A 13,264-nucleotide genomic window follows, 5' to 3' on the forward strand; every position below is an offset into this window, starting at 1 on the left:
AAAAAAAAAAAAAAAAAAAGTATTGTTACTTCATGATTATAGCTGTGGAGGCAGGGAAGGAGACAGGCTCCGAGTCCACTGCTGAGGCGGAGGCAGTTCTGAGCAGGCCTTGTGCTTGATTTGAAGTGTACTCTGATACGTGTCAGACTGACCTTCATGTCAACAATTATTTCCAGTGTTGGTAACCATGGAGCTCTGTCTGCTTCCCCCACTCCAAAGGCATCCTGAGTTGCTCCACTCCTCCCTGATAACATACATCCCTGAGGGGTCCACCTGCTGCTATGAACAAACTTGGCTAGCTCTGAGAGACAGTTGTGATCAAGGTTTTGCTGGTACCCACTGAAGATCCCCCCCCCCCCCCAGCAGAAAAGAAATGTTAGTGCCGTCCTCAGAAGCCCCGCGGTCAGGCCAGGAGCATTCCAAACACGATCTTCTCCAGGCCTCTCATTCTACTGCCCACAAGGAACAAGCCCTGGACGTCTGCAGGACACCAAAGCCAATGCCAAAGCTGGGCAGGTATGGGCTAAGACCTCTAATCCCCACATACACCATCAGGATCATGCCTCAGGTCTCAGGATGCAGTTATAATGTACCACAAGCCCAGACCCTCATCCACTCAACTAGAAAGGTCTACTGTTGCAAAGGCCTACATATATCACAGACCAAAGCCACTAAGCAGTCTGGAAGAGCCCTATTGCTCTCAAGGTGAAATTCCTACAATTAGGTCCAGTCCCTCCCCATGAAGCTCTAGTCTTGCTGACACCAGCTAGAGCTGGGATTTTTGCTTTGGAGATGTTCTGGAATCTTAGCAGGTATCGAACTTTGCTTCCCAAATGCCATTCAATGAACAGATTCTAAACCCTGCTGGCTATGCCACAGTAGGCATGGGAAGAGTGAGCAACAGATTGGAAAGAGTGTGGTGTGCAATAGAGGTCATAGGACAAGGGAATACGAGCATGTTGTGTGTGCATACAATGCAGATGAGGTAAGAATGTGTAATTTGGGAATTGTGATACGATGTATGAGCCATATGTGTGGTTTATGTATAATATAGGTACACTGTGGGGCATGTATTATATATGTTCAGTGGGAGAATTACAGTATGTATAAGGATAGTGTGTATGTGGTGTTTGTATGCTATATAAACAGTTTATTTATGATACTTGTATATGTGATCTGGTGTGTGTGGTATAGAGAGAGTATCATATGATGCTGTGGGTGTTATGTGATGCATGCAGTATTTGTGTTTATGTGGTATGGTGGACTTTGCGTGTGTGATCTGGCATACTCGTATGGTGTGGTATATGCATGCCATCTGGTGTGTAAAGAGTATGAATGGTGTGTGCTGTGGTTTGTATGTATGTGCTATCTGATGTGTCTATGTGGTCGGTGTACCAGACACAGTAGTTTGGAAGCCACATGACTCTGCCTAGGTCAATCGGATTTCAGATCCTACTGTTACAAAGGCTCGAATATATCACAGACCAAAGATCAGGAGCTGGAGAGATCTTTGTGGGGTGCGGGAGACCTGCCTGTCCCTGCAGCTTGCCCTGAGGAGTGGACTGAGCTGAGCTGTGTTTCTGTCCACCTCTGACTAAGACACTCCTAACTCTAGGCTTCAGGCTCAGCTTTTCCCTTCCGGTGGTAAGGAAAAGAATGCTGAGGGACAGGACTGTCAGGAAAGATGCCAAACTTTCCTCTCTGAGTGGCGTCTCCACCAGGCTGCTCGCACCTCCGATCAAGCCTTAAAGATAAGAAGAGAAACTACCTCGCTCCAGATCCCCACCCATAGGAGGCACGGATAGTTGAATTATGAAGGCCTATTTAGAGGATTCATTGCAGCTATTTAAAACAAAAGGGCAGTAAAATTGTACTACTGTCCTAGCAGGGAATCCACTACAGCTATGTAAAAAACAAGGCTGGAGGCTAAAATATGACAAGGGAGGCGATCTAATTGCAACTGCCCCACACTGAGACTCTAAGAACAGCAATTAAGTAGCTCCTATGCAACTGTGTCTTCTGGTGGTTGTTATATCTTGGCAAAGTATCATAGCACGAACTGGTTTTCAATGCTGAGGATCAGAACTCTGGATCTGAGAGGAAAGAAAGACACTCAGGAAAAAAAAAAGGGGGGGGGGTGGGAGGACTTTTGCCTAAAGCTAGAAAAACAATTCTACCATTCTTTGCCTGGCTCCAAAAGAACATAGATTTGCGTAGCATCAACACTAAGTTCCTTTTCAACCACTGACTCCTAATGTCCTTTCACCTTGACTTACAAAGGGGAATTACTATATCTCCATAAACCATCATAGGTTGGAACTATCTTGTTGCGGGCCGACCAGCAGCTCGAGAGGAACTGCTGAGATGGCAGGCTCAAGCTGAAAGAAAAGAACTAGACGGACGGGGAAAAGAACGGAGCTAAGACAATCGTGTTCTGATCAAAGCTCAATTTTACTAATTCGTGCACCAAGTTATAAAGGAGGGGAAAGGGGCTAATTCCCGCCAAATAATCCTGGAGTCCAGTTGCAGGGTGACCACGTGTATGGCTCCAGAACAGCAAGGCGGCAGGCTCCAGCAGTGGGCGTGGCAGAACGATTGAGAGGCAGGCTCCACCCTGATGCAAACAGTGAAACCTGAGCAAACAGGTTTCAGGCTGAGGGTGTGGGGGAGGTTACACTATCTTTTTTGTTAAGATTTATTTATTTTATGTATGTGAGTACACTGTTACTGTCTTTAGACACAACAGAAGAGGGCATCGGATCCCCATTACAGATGGTTGTGAGCCACCATGTGGTTGCTGGGAATTGAACTTAGGACCTCTGGAAAGGCAGTCAGTGCTCTTAACCACTGAGCCATCTCTCCAGCCCAGGTTGAAACTATCTTAAGTACAAAATGCACTCACTCTTCCTGACCTACAGAATATCCCAGCTTAGCAGCACAGCACACTGTGAATGGCTAGGAGCTGCAGCTCTTTGCTGCTTGTCCTGCAGTGAGTGGAGATTGGACCATATCTCACTAGCCTCAAGAAGATCCAAATTTAGAACGGGATCATAGCTCTGTGGTAGAGCACTTGCCTACCCTATCAAACACCCTGGGTTCGAAGGGACACAGCAAAAATAAATTACTTAATTTTTTGAAGTGTGATTTCTGCTAAATGCACATCGATTGCTCTTGCAACATGCCGAGATAAAAAATAATCTTTAGTCACCATGTCAGTTGAGGACCATCTGTAATTTGCTCATTTTACCTAAGAGCTCTGGGAAAGTGGCTGAGCCCGGGAGTCTCATGTTGCTACCACATCAGGATCCATGTGTGTGGAGCGGTAGACCCTGGCCAGTGCTTCACTAGAGAGCATCCTCTCCTCCCAACCCTTCAGACCCAGTCAGCTCCTCATTATGCATCCCTGTGACACCGTGGCCTCTTCTTGGAGGCATTCCCCTAAAGTGGCATTTGCATTTGGATGCTTACAACTTTCTTCCCTCCCTGGGACAACCAGATCCTTGAAAGTAAAGGCCCTTTGGGGGTGTCATAAGGGTGCTTAATGTCTTGCTTATTTATGAATTTGCCATGAATTCACGAGATCAGAAAGTGGCAACTGAGAGCCCAGGAAGATCGAACAAGATGGAAGCCCAGTTCCCTAAGGAGGGCCCAGCCCACTGCCAGGAGAATAACTCCTAGACATGTCCTGTGCTGTTCAAGCATGAGCTTGGGAGGGAGCCAGCCCACATTGGCATCCTCTATGGTGCCTGGTTGGGTTTCCTGGTTGGAGTGATACTGCAAGGAATAGTGAGATGTTTCCTGCCTGAGCTCTGGCCATGACCTCCCTCAATGATGGACCTGGAAGTAAAAGATGAATTAAACCCTTTCTTCCTGTTGCTTTTGGTCAGAGCATTTTTATCACGGCACCAGAGTGAAACTAGGAGTCTATTCATGTCTATTCTTTTCTAATTGGATTTTTTTTATTGTTGATTTTGGGGTATGTTATGTTTTCTGATTTGATCTGATACTATATAGTTTTCAAATAATTTCTTATTCTTATATTTTAACACAATAAACAAAAAGTTTAATAAGTTCCAAGGTATCTTTTTTTTCTTATGGATTATGCTTTAGGGTCAAGATAGTCTTAAGTACTATCTCCTAAAGATTTTTTTCATGTGACTTTTCTTGCTGAAGGTTTTATATCTTACCTTTAAATCCATGATACCCTTTGAGACACTTGTAGGATTTGGGTTGAGTTCCCCTCCTTTTGTTGGCCTGCGGAGGTTCAATGGAATCATGTGTCTCGCTGAAAAGATTGTTCTCTGTTCATTGAATTACGTTTATGCTTCAACCAAACCAGCCAGGCATATTGCTACAGATCTATTTCTGGGTTGTGCTTTCTGTTCCTTGATCTACGTGTCTGTCCTTCTGCCCGAACCACACCTGATTACTGTAGCTTTGTGATACATCGTGGAGTTAGGGGATGTGAACCTCTGTCTTTATCTACTTCAAAACGAATTCAGCTTTACCAGGCTTCATGCTAGGAGCTGCCTCCGGCTTTCCGTCTCTTCGGCTTTACTCTAGGCAAGCATGTTCTCCCACAGCCCTTTCTTTCTTATTGCAGCTTCTGACGATGCTGCTGTTTCCTCCCCAGTCTATCCTCCAACCACTGCAGGAGAGGCCCAGTGGCTGCTGACATCTCGATAAACGCTGAGCCGTTGTGGATCCCAATTGCTAAGCCTAGCTCCATAAGGCTGGGATTCCTCCTACCTGTATTCTGGTTTTCTTGCCCCAGAATATTTGCAGCTCTACTCCTGGTTCAAGGAATGCCTGCTCCATGCTGTCGTGAGTTCTTTGGGGTCTGTATGGACTGGAAACAAGTCTACAATGTACCTGGCTGGCCCTGGCGTTTCTGTCTTCTATGAAAGAGGGAAAACTACATCCTACAAAGCTCTGGTCCAACATCTGGCATATGACTTGTGTATTAACATCAACAAGGGAAGTCAAGGTTATAAGAGGGTAGGAATGATGCCAGTCTGTGACTCTCATGGGGTGAGCTGTTAGTTAGACCAATGTTTCTGCCTCTGTTGATGCCACAGAGAATTGCTCTGGAGAAAGTTCTACTCTGTATTTTCTCTTATCAGAACATCTCAAGATGGTCTTCACCAAGCTACAAAAAGCATTCAGTGGAGAATTTCTTGTGCTGGGGCACATAGGATACACATGAATTTACATGCATCTACAATATAAGTATGAGACCTAAATCATGAAACTCATAGACTGAAGCATGGAACTATATCTATCTCTGTGACCTTGGGTTTAGCAGCAGATGCTTAGATAGGACACGAAAACCACAAAAGAAAATGTAAACAAAAATGTGGACTTCCTAAAAATAATAAATTTTTGTACACACACAGAAAACTTTCAGGATGACAGTGAAGTACATATCTTTTTCAAAATAATGGAGGGCAATAGACAATAGGAACATATGAGAAGAGAGGCCAGTGCACTTTGTATGAAGATGGCATGATCTTATGTGCTAACACAGAATTCAAACAATTAAGCAGGAATTACCAATAAAGCAAAAAGACTACCTAATAATGGGGGAACTATTTTCAAACCAACATCCTGATGTCCAAAATACAAAGAATTCTTACAATTCAATAACACAAACACTCAAATTAAAGTATCTATGAAGGAATTTTATATTCAAGTCTCCAAATTAAAAAAAAATCTATAAATGCCAATAAACACATATAAAGATAGGCAAGGTCATTGGTGATTAAAGAAACATGACTAATCAGAGAGGCACATGGCATATGCCCCAAGACAAGTATAGCCAACCAATGGAGACTTAACAGTGTAGGGAAACATGTAGAAACACTAGAGCCTTCACATACTATGAATAGCAGCATAAAAAGTACGGTAGTTATGGAAAACATGCTGGTGATTCCTTACAAAGTCAAATATAAAATCACCACATGACCCCACAATTCCAATCCTGGATTTACATCCAAAAGAATTAACAATTACTTCAAACAAATATATGTCCGCATCTGTCTATATAGCATTTGTCTTGGGGTTTTTATTGCTGTGAAGAGACACCACTACCAAGACAACTCTTATAAAGGACATTTAATTAGGCCTGGCTTCCAGGTTCTGAGGTTCAGTCCATTATCATCATGACAGGAAACATGGCAGCATCCAGGCAGACATGGAGCTGGAGGAGCTGAGAGTTCTACATCTTGTTCTGAAGGCAAACAGAAAACTGAATCTCTCAGGCAGCTAGGAAGAGGGTCTCAAAGCCCATCCTCACAGTGACACACCTACTCTAACAAGGCCACACCTCCTAATAGTGCCACTTCTGGGGCCAAGCATATTCAAACCATCACAGCGGTGCTGGTTATAATGTCCAGAAGCTGGAAACACCTCCTTATGGTTTACCAAGTAGATAAACAAGATGCAATGTATAATGGAATAATGTTCAGCTGCAAACTCGAACCAAGTACTCATGCTGATCTGTGCCGTGGTGTAGATGAACCTCTGGATCCTGCTAAAGTTTACCAGAAATACAGCAGACAGGGGTCATGTTGAACCTCTTGAGAATGTGATAGGCAAAGCCCAAACTCCAGGAAACTAAAAATGACCTGAGTCTTTTTTAACAAATAAATTAAAGGGGAAAAGGAACACCCAATGATGATTTATTTGACCTTTGGAAGACGTTCATGTTTTCTTATAAAACAGGCAAGACTGTAGAGCATAGATAAGCATACTTGGGTAATAAAAGATGAGGTAAAGCAGGGAGTGCGTACTGGAAGTCAGGGGCTGGTTGGATTCAGAGGGAAGAGAGGAGAGGTTGAGATGGGTTGAGAGAGGCTGGGTGTTCTACTGCTGGGGACAGTCACTGTGTGACATGAACAGCTGAAACAGGGGACTGGGGGGGTGGGATATGGCAAGCTGTCAGAGGTGCTGTGGCATCTGCAAGGGCCCTTGGAACCAACAGAAGGTCACCTCTCCAGTGGCAAAAGGCTGAAGCTACCCAAGATGCTTCCAGCAACAGAGCGCTCCTCTGCCCTTCAATGTCACAGCTGTATTGTCCTTCCATCTCACTGACAGAGAAAAGTTCTTGAGGCATGGCCAGCATCTTTTCATTGAGCCATGAGAAGGAATGGGAGCAGGATCCCAGAGAGAGAGGTGCTCCGAGGCAGAAAGCCACCAGCTGTGTTCTTGTCTCAGCTTCATGCACCCATCCAGGTGCCATGTTTATCCCTTCTCCCAGTGGCCCTCAGTCTCTCTTTCCACAGCTGAGTCTCTCCTCCCAAATCCAGTGCCACTCACAGGGAACTCAGATGACAAGGCGCCTCAGAGTCTCGCCATCTCAAATCAACAGCCCGAGAGTGAACAGTTGGCTCTCAAGTGTGCTAAACCACCCAGGATTCATATACAGGAGCACAGTGGGAACAAGGGGGCATAGCCACCACTGGGCCTCCAGAAGGCAGAGGTTAATTTCCACAGAAAAGTGTATGTGTACAGAGCCTCTTTGGGCAGGTGGATAGGAAGCGCAGTCAAGTGCCAGCTAACTCGCACCTGTGCAGTAATACTACAAGGTTTGGAAGCAAGCAGACGGAAAGGATTCACCTGTGTGGCTGAGTCAATGCAGGGGCAGAGCCCAGTCCACCTTCAGTAAACACTGGAAAACATACCAGGGTCTTGTCCTGCCTTGCTCTGTCACAGGACTAGAGGAGGACTTGGCGTCCTAGCTCCTGTTTTAGTCTTCTCTCTCCCAGCTGCCTGGGACCCATCAGTGTATAACTTTATGTCTCTGACTCCTCTCATGTGGACATTACACAGAGCATTTTCTCTGCAAGCAAAGTCACACAGATAAAGACTGAGGAGGGCCCTAGTTTGAACTTCAGAATATATGTATAAAAACTTCCTCCTCCTCCTCCTCCTCCTCCTCCTCCTCCTCCTCCTCCTCCTCCTCCTCCTCTAGATTTTCCTTGTTGTTTTCATCATTTTGAGACAGGTGCTTGCTCTATATGTAGCCCTGGCTGACTGTGTACTCTCTTACATAAACCAGGCTGACCTTGAACTCACAGAGTTCCACTTGTCTCTGCCTCCCAAGGCTGGGATTAAAGGTGTTTGCCACCTTGCTGGACAAATAATACTTAAGAAAGTCAGGAAGACCCTGGAGGGGACTGTCCCAACAGGTAGGCAGGAGTGAGCTTTAATCACACCCTAGAATGTTCTTCCCAACACAATTTATCTCCTCTTGGCTGTGACTTCCCTGTGGGTGGAATCCTCAAGCAGCCAAAAGCATCTGAGTGTCTGGCATATGGAAGGCACATATAAACACATGCTAAGTGAACACCTCACAAAAGGCCAACTGTTGATTCTATGAGTAGATGTTTGGGAAACACAAACCATCATCGCCTTCCACGCACTGCTGTCAGAGCTGTGCCTCCACCTGTCATGTAGGCGGATGCTCTAGTCTTCCACTCTCAGCTGCAGAGAGAAGTGTGGAGTCTGTGATGGCCAGCTGAGCCAGACAGAAAGCACAGCTCTTGCTCATTGTTCCAGTAGCTTCCTTTAACCCTCTGGCATTCTTTGTGGGAAAGACGGAAGAGGAAGCACTTAGATTAAAAAACAGACCAACTACAATGAAAGGGTTTTAGCCTTGCTCAAGCAGGACCTGATTCCTATGGACTGCCCATAGCCAGTAGACAGTAGATATAGGAATGGAAAGAACACACTTTGAACACACACATACAGGCACACGTACACACACTAGCACACACACACACTAGTATACACACACAGACACACAAACCTCTAGTAAAACAAAGTCCCAAACAACAGTCAGGATTCTTGGGTGTTTTCCTACTCATGTGGCTGGATGTCACTTTTTTAAAAATGGATTTATTTATTATTAAACATAAGTACACTATAGCTGACTTCAGACACACCAGAAGTGGATGTCAGATATCATTACAGGCGGTTGTGAGCCACCATGTGGTTGCTGGAATTTGAACTCAGGACCTTTGGAAGAGCAGTCAGTGCTCTTAGCCACTGAGCCATCTCACCAGCCCCAAGAAATTAGAAGAATTCTTTTTTGTTGTTGTTTTGTATTGTTTGAGACAAGGTTTCTCTGTATAGCCTTGGCTGTCCTGGAACTCACACTGTAGACCAGGCTGGCCTCGAACTCAGAAATCCACCTGCCTCTGCCTCCCAAGTGCTGGGATTAAAGGCGTGTGCCACCACTGCCCCTAGATGTCACCTGTTAAGACCTTTTAAGATTTTTTTTTTGTTTGTGTCTGCCACATATATGCAGATAGAGAAGGCAGAGGGCAGAGGAGGGCAGAGGAAGCCGTGGAGCTTGAGTTACAGGCTTTTGCAAGCTGCCCCATGAGTGCTGGAATCTGAACTCCAGTTGTTTGGAAGAGCAGCAAATGTTCTAAACCACTAAGCCGTGTCTCCAGACCAGTCTGCTGTTACTCTTGACGGGGTGTTTCTTCCTTTCTGCTTCCCTTCAAATAAAGTCTCCTTGCTATTATTTTGCAAATATGTGAAATATATTTATTTCAATGATTTGAGTAAGATGCCAAGCACAGACAGCATCCCCAGCTACACAGCTGCAGCTAAGGAGATCTGGGTTTTCAAACCCTGTGCTCATAGCTGACCCAGAGCCAAGGGATCCATAGCCTTACCTTGCTACAGCATTCCAGAAGACAAAATCACCCTTGGCTCAAGGAAGGAAGGTTGCTGGAAAGGCCTTTGTGAAGCGCCATGAACAAATAGCTGTGCTGGCCTGTGGAAGGGACCTGTGAAAAACACAACAGGGTGGAGGTATGATGTCCAGAAGTGCCCCTCTGCCCCTGAATAGAGAAGTAGTTAAGAGTTGTTTGGATTGTGAGGGCCTTAACTAGGTAATCCATCTGGAGGCAGTATAAGAATACCTGAGTTTAAAAGGCTAGCCAGAGGCAAACCAGTGCCACCATGAAGGGAAACCACAGAGGACATAGAGAAGGCAGTGCTCCTGCCTGCCTCTGCTACCCTCCCTGACCCCGTCACCTTGGGCAGTGCAAGGGTGAAGGTTTAGTAATGACATCTGGATTCGTTGTCCATTACTAGATGATACACGTGTGACACAGGAAAAACAAACCAAAATGAAGGTACCTTTGCTTAGCAATGACCTATATGATTTGTAAATGAGGCTTTACTCAGAATTGTCCCATTCCGGAGAGAGGAAACTGAGATATTGTACCTACCACTTCCTGCCCCTCAATAATCGCAGGCTATTCCTGAAGTTCTTGATTCACTGGAATTTGGGGGCCTGTGGGTGGGTTGGACTTACTCGACTGACCACAGAAAACCCTGGGACAGACTGAACCTGGAGTTCCAGGTTAAAAGTTCTTGGTCCTCCTGCACCAGAACCAGAACCCAGAAGTGTGGTGAAGGGGGATGCAGGCCCCAGGAGTATACTCTGAATTCCTGCTCCAAATTGGAAAGAATTTTCAGGTTCTTAGATCTTAAATATTGATGTGCGTTGCTTTGGGTCCCCATGGCTTTTTTTTTTCCAGATGAGGGGGCTTCCCTGATATGAGTGGAGACCTGCAAATCTGCAGAGCAAAAGTGTACTCAGAGCTACTTTTCAGTGTTCAGCTTCCCCCTCGCTGGAGCTTTGATCCGGTAGGCTACTTCAGGTAGGCCGCATTTTGATGTTTTAAAACTCTGTGCTTCCTTTGAGGCCATCCTCAAGAATGTGTGCTGGGGAACAAACCTAAGAGCCAATGTCCCCATCTCTGAGAAGTTCACAATGGAGTAAAGAAGGAAAAGTTCTAAATTATTATAAAGGTAACTTATTTGCCAGATGTAATTGTCATCTAGAAGGCTTACTGCTGAATAGCCTCACCCTTTCTAAGTTCTTTCTGAGCTCTGGCTGGCTGGTTCAACTCAGCTGTCCTGGCTCAAACTCCTCTCCAAGCTGACTGATTCAAACTGTCTTCTCTCAGCTTCTCGCTGAATTGCTCTGCTTGGCCTCAAACTCACTCCAACAATCTGTTCTAATCTTCTGGCTCCTTCTCATTTTCTGGTTTGTTCTTTCTTCACCTGCAACCTATCTCTGTAAAACTGCTTTCTCTGTGTCTCTCTGTCTATCTCCCCCTCCCCCTCCCCTCTCTCCCTCCTGCTGCTGCTGCTGCTATTACTACTGCTCTCTTAAGCCAGCTGTTCATTCCTGTAATATTTTCTTGAGTAGCCTCTCTTTCCTGTGCTGTTCTCATGAGAGTTGGGTGTATCCTATCAAATCTTTCTCTGATTCATCACTTTGTCTGCCACTCAATAAGACATCACTTTTGAACACGGCTGCTTCCTTCTACAAATTAACCTGACTTTCATTGTTTGGGATTAAAGGTGTATACTAAAGATGTGAAGGATGTGTCTGTATTCCAGCCTGGTCATACTGTAATCTAAAGTGTGTCTGCATTCCAGCTGGCTCACACTGACCTAGAAGGTCTTTGGATATGATCCCTTGCCAAAGCAGCCATATTGCTGGATGAAAATTCCTCTACAATTATTCCCTCAAGAAAGAACATACTCTTTACTCAGTTAAAGGAAAGGGATTTGTGAGTTTTGTGCTTAGGAAAGGATATTTAAGTCGCTAAATATATGTAGCCTGATTTAAATAATGTAAGCATATGCATGCATCACGATATCACATGGCAACATGTATAATGTTTTCATTTTCATGTAACAGCTAAAAGTAAATGCAATTTCTAAAAAAAAAAAAAATGAACAAACAAAGGTTGTACCATAAGTATGTCGAACCAGGGACTCAGGCCCATGGCAAGGGCTCTGGGTTGCACCTCTTGCTTGATAACAGTTATGTATCACTGTCCACACTGTGGTCGACCCAGGCCTGCTGAAGCCCAATTTTCATTCCTCAGATGAAAAGGATCCTCCCAGAGGGGTGCTCAGGCAAGCTCCTCCAGGCCTACACCAAGCCTTTCAACACTAAGCCTGGAAGGCATGTGGTTATAGGATACCTAGACCTGGGCTCCCCCAAAAGGGTACCATCAGATAGGGAGGCTCTGTTCCCTCCTCGTAAGGCCTCTGTCCAGCTATGGACTTTCCAGGCTTCCAGCCAGGTCTAGAGATGAGGATCAGAAGTCAAGCTAGGAGTGTGGACTATAGTCCTGGGATACAGAAGACACTATACTCAGGCCCCCTTTTCATTGGGAGATTAAAGCTTTCAGGTTCAACAATTCAGCTAGGCAGAAGAGCCCTGGCCCTAAACATCCTGTCCTTTCCATTTTAAAACCTGCCCAGGGTTGTCATCACCAATCAGGTAACTCCAGATCTGTTGCCTGACAGTTCACGCACCCTGGGACTCTTTCACACCTCTTCTGGATCACTCTACCATTCCAAAACCTCCCAGAAGCAATCTCCTTCTTCCCTAAGCCTCCCCCTCTCCCACCACTCTCTCTGCTCAGGTGACTTCTCAGATCCCTCTGCCTGAGCCACTGCACCAGCTGCCTTACAGGAGGTGGCAGGTGCCAGCAGCACTGGGCTAAACTCAGCCAGAGGAGCTCGGCAGCTCCCATACTGTACAGAAGACCACAACTTGGTCTTTGGGCCTGTTTCCCCGGTGTGCTGGCACAGGGCAGAGTTCCTGGCAGACCTCAGGCAGTAGTTACTTAATGAGTGATTGAAGAAATAATTTTAGAATGCTAACCTAGCAGAGAGTTACAGGGGTGCAGCAGTGGCCCCTTCCATCAGGAGAGGACAGGATGGATGGCCAGGGTACAGAGAACAGCAGAAAGGAAAGCTATCGTGTGACATCCTTGGATAGGCCTGAGGCTGTGCTAAGTGTCCTCCTGTAAGAAGAGGCCCTACTTAGTCAGCCATGGGTTCTGTGCCATTTGCTACAGTGACACACAGCCTGCTGGTGGTGGGCCAGTCCTGGAACCGGTGCAAGCCCTACCTGTTATTCAGGCACATCACGACCTGCTGTCCTTTATCTCCACAATAAACAGAGGAAATGACAGGGGCTCACCTGGAGGCTAAATGAAGCTGTTAAGATGGGACCTGGACCCCACAGGACTGTGGCTGTAGAAAAGCAGGAAAGGACACTCAGCTAGGACATTATGCCTATGCCTAGGTGCTACCCTGTGCTCAAGACTGCAAAGTTCCCACCAGCACTAAGGCCACCCGATCTCCAACATCCCAGACTTCAGCATCATAAATCGAATAACCCTTGCTCTTTATAAATTACTTGACCTGCAGT

The 13,264-nt window shown here is 45.7% G+C and overlaps 1 pseudogene; it reads right to left on the reverse strand.

Annotated features, from left to right (window-relative positions):
• On the reverse strand, window positions 4,586-5,136 carry Gm18884 (predicted gene, 18884; annotated as a pseudogene).

Source organism: Mus musculus, chromosome 14 (assembly GCF_000001635.26).
Source record: "Mus musculus strain C57BL/6J chromosome 14, GRCm38.p6 C57BL/6J".
In the NCBI taxonomy this organism is placed as follows: domain Eukaryota; kingdom Metazoa; phylum Chordata; class Mammalia; order Rodentia; family Muridae; genus Mus; species Mus musculus.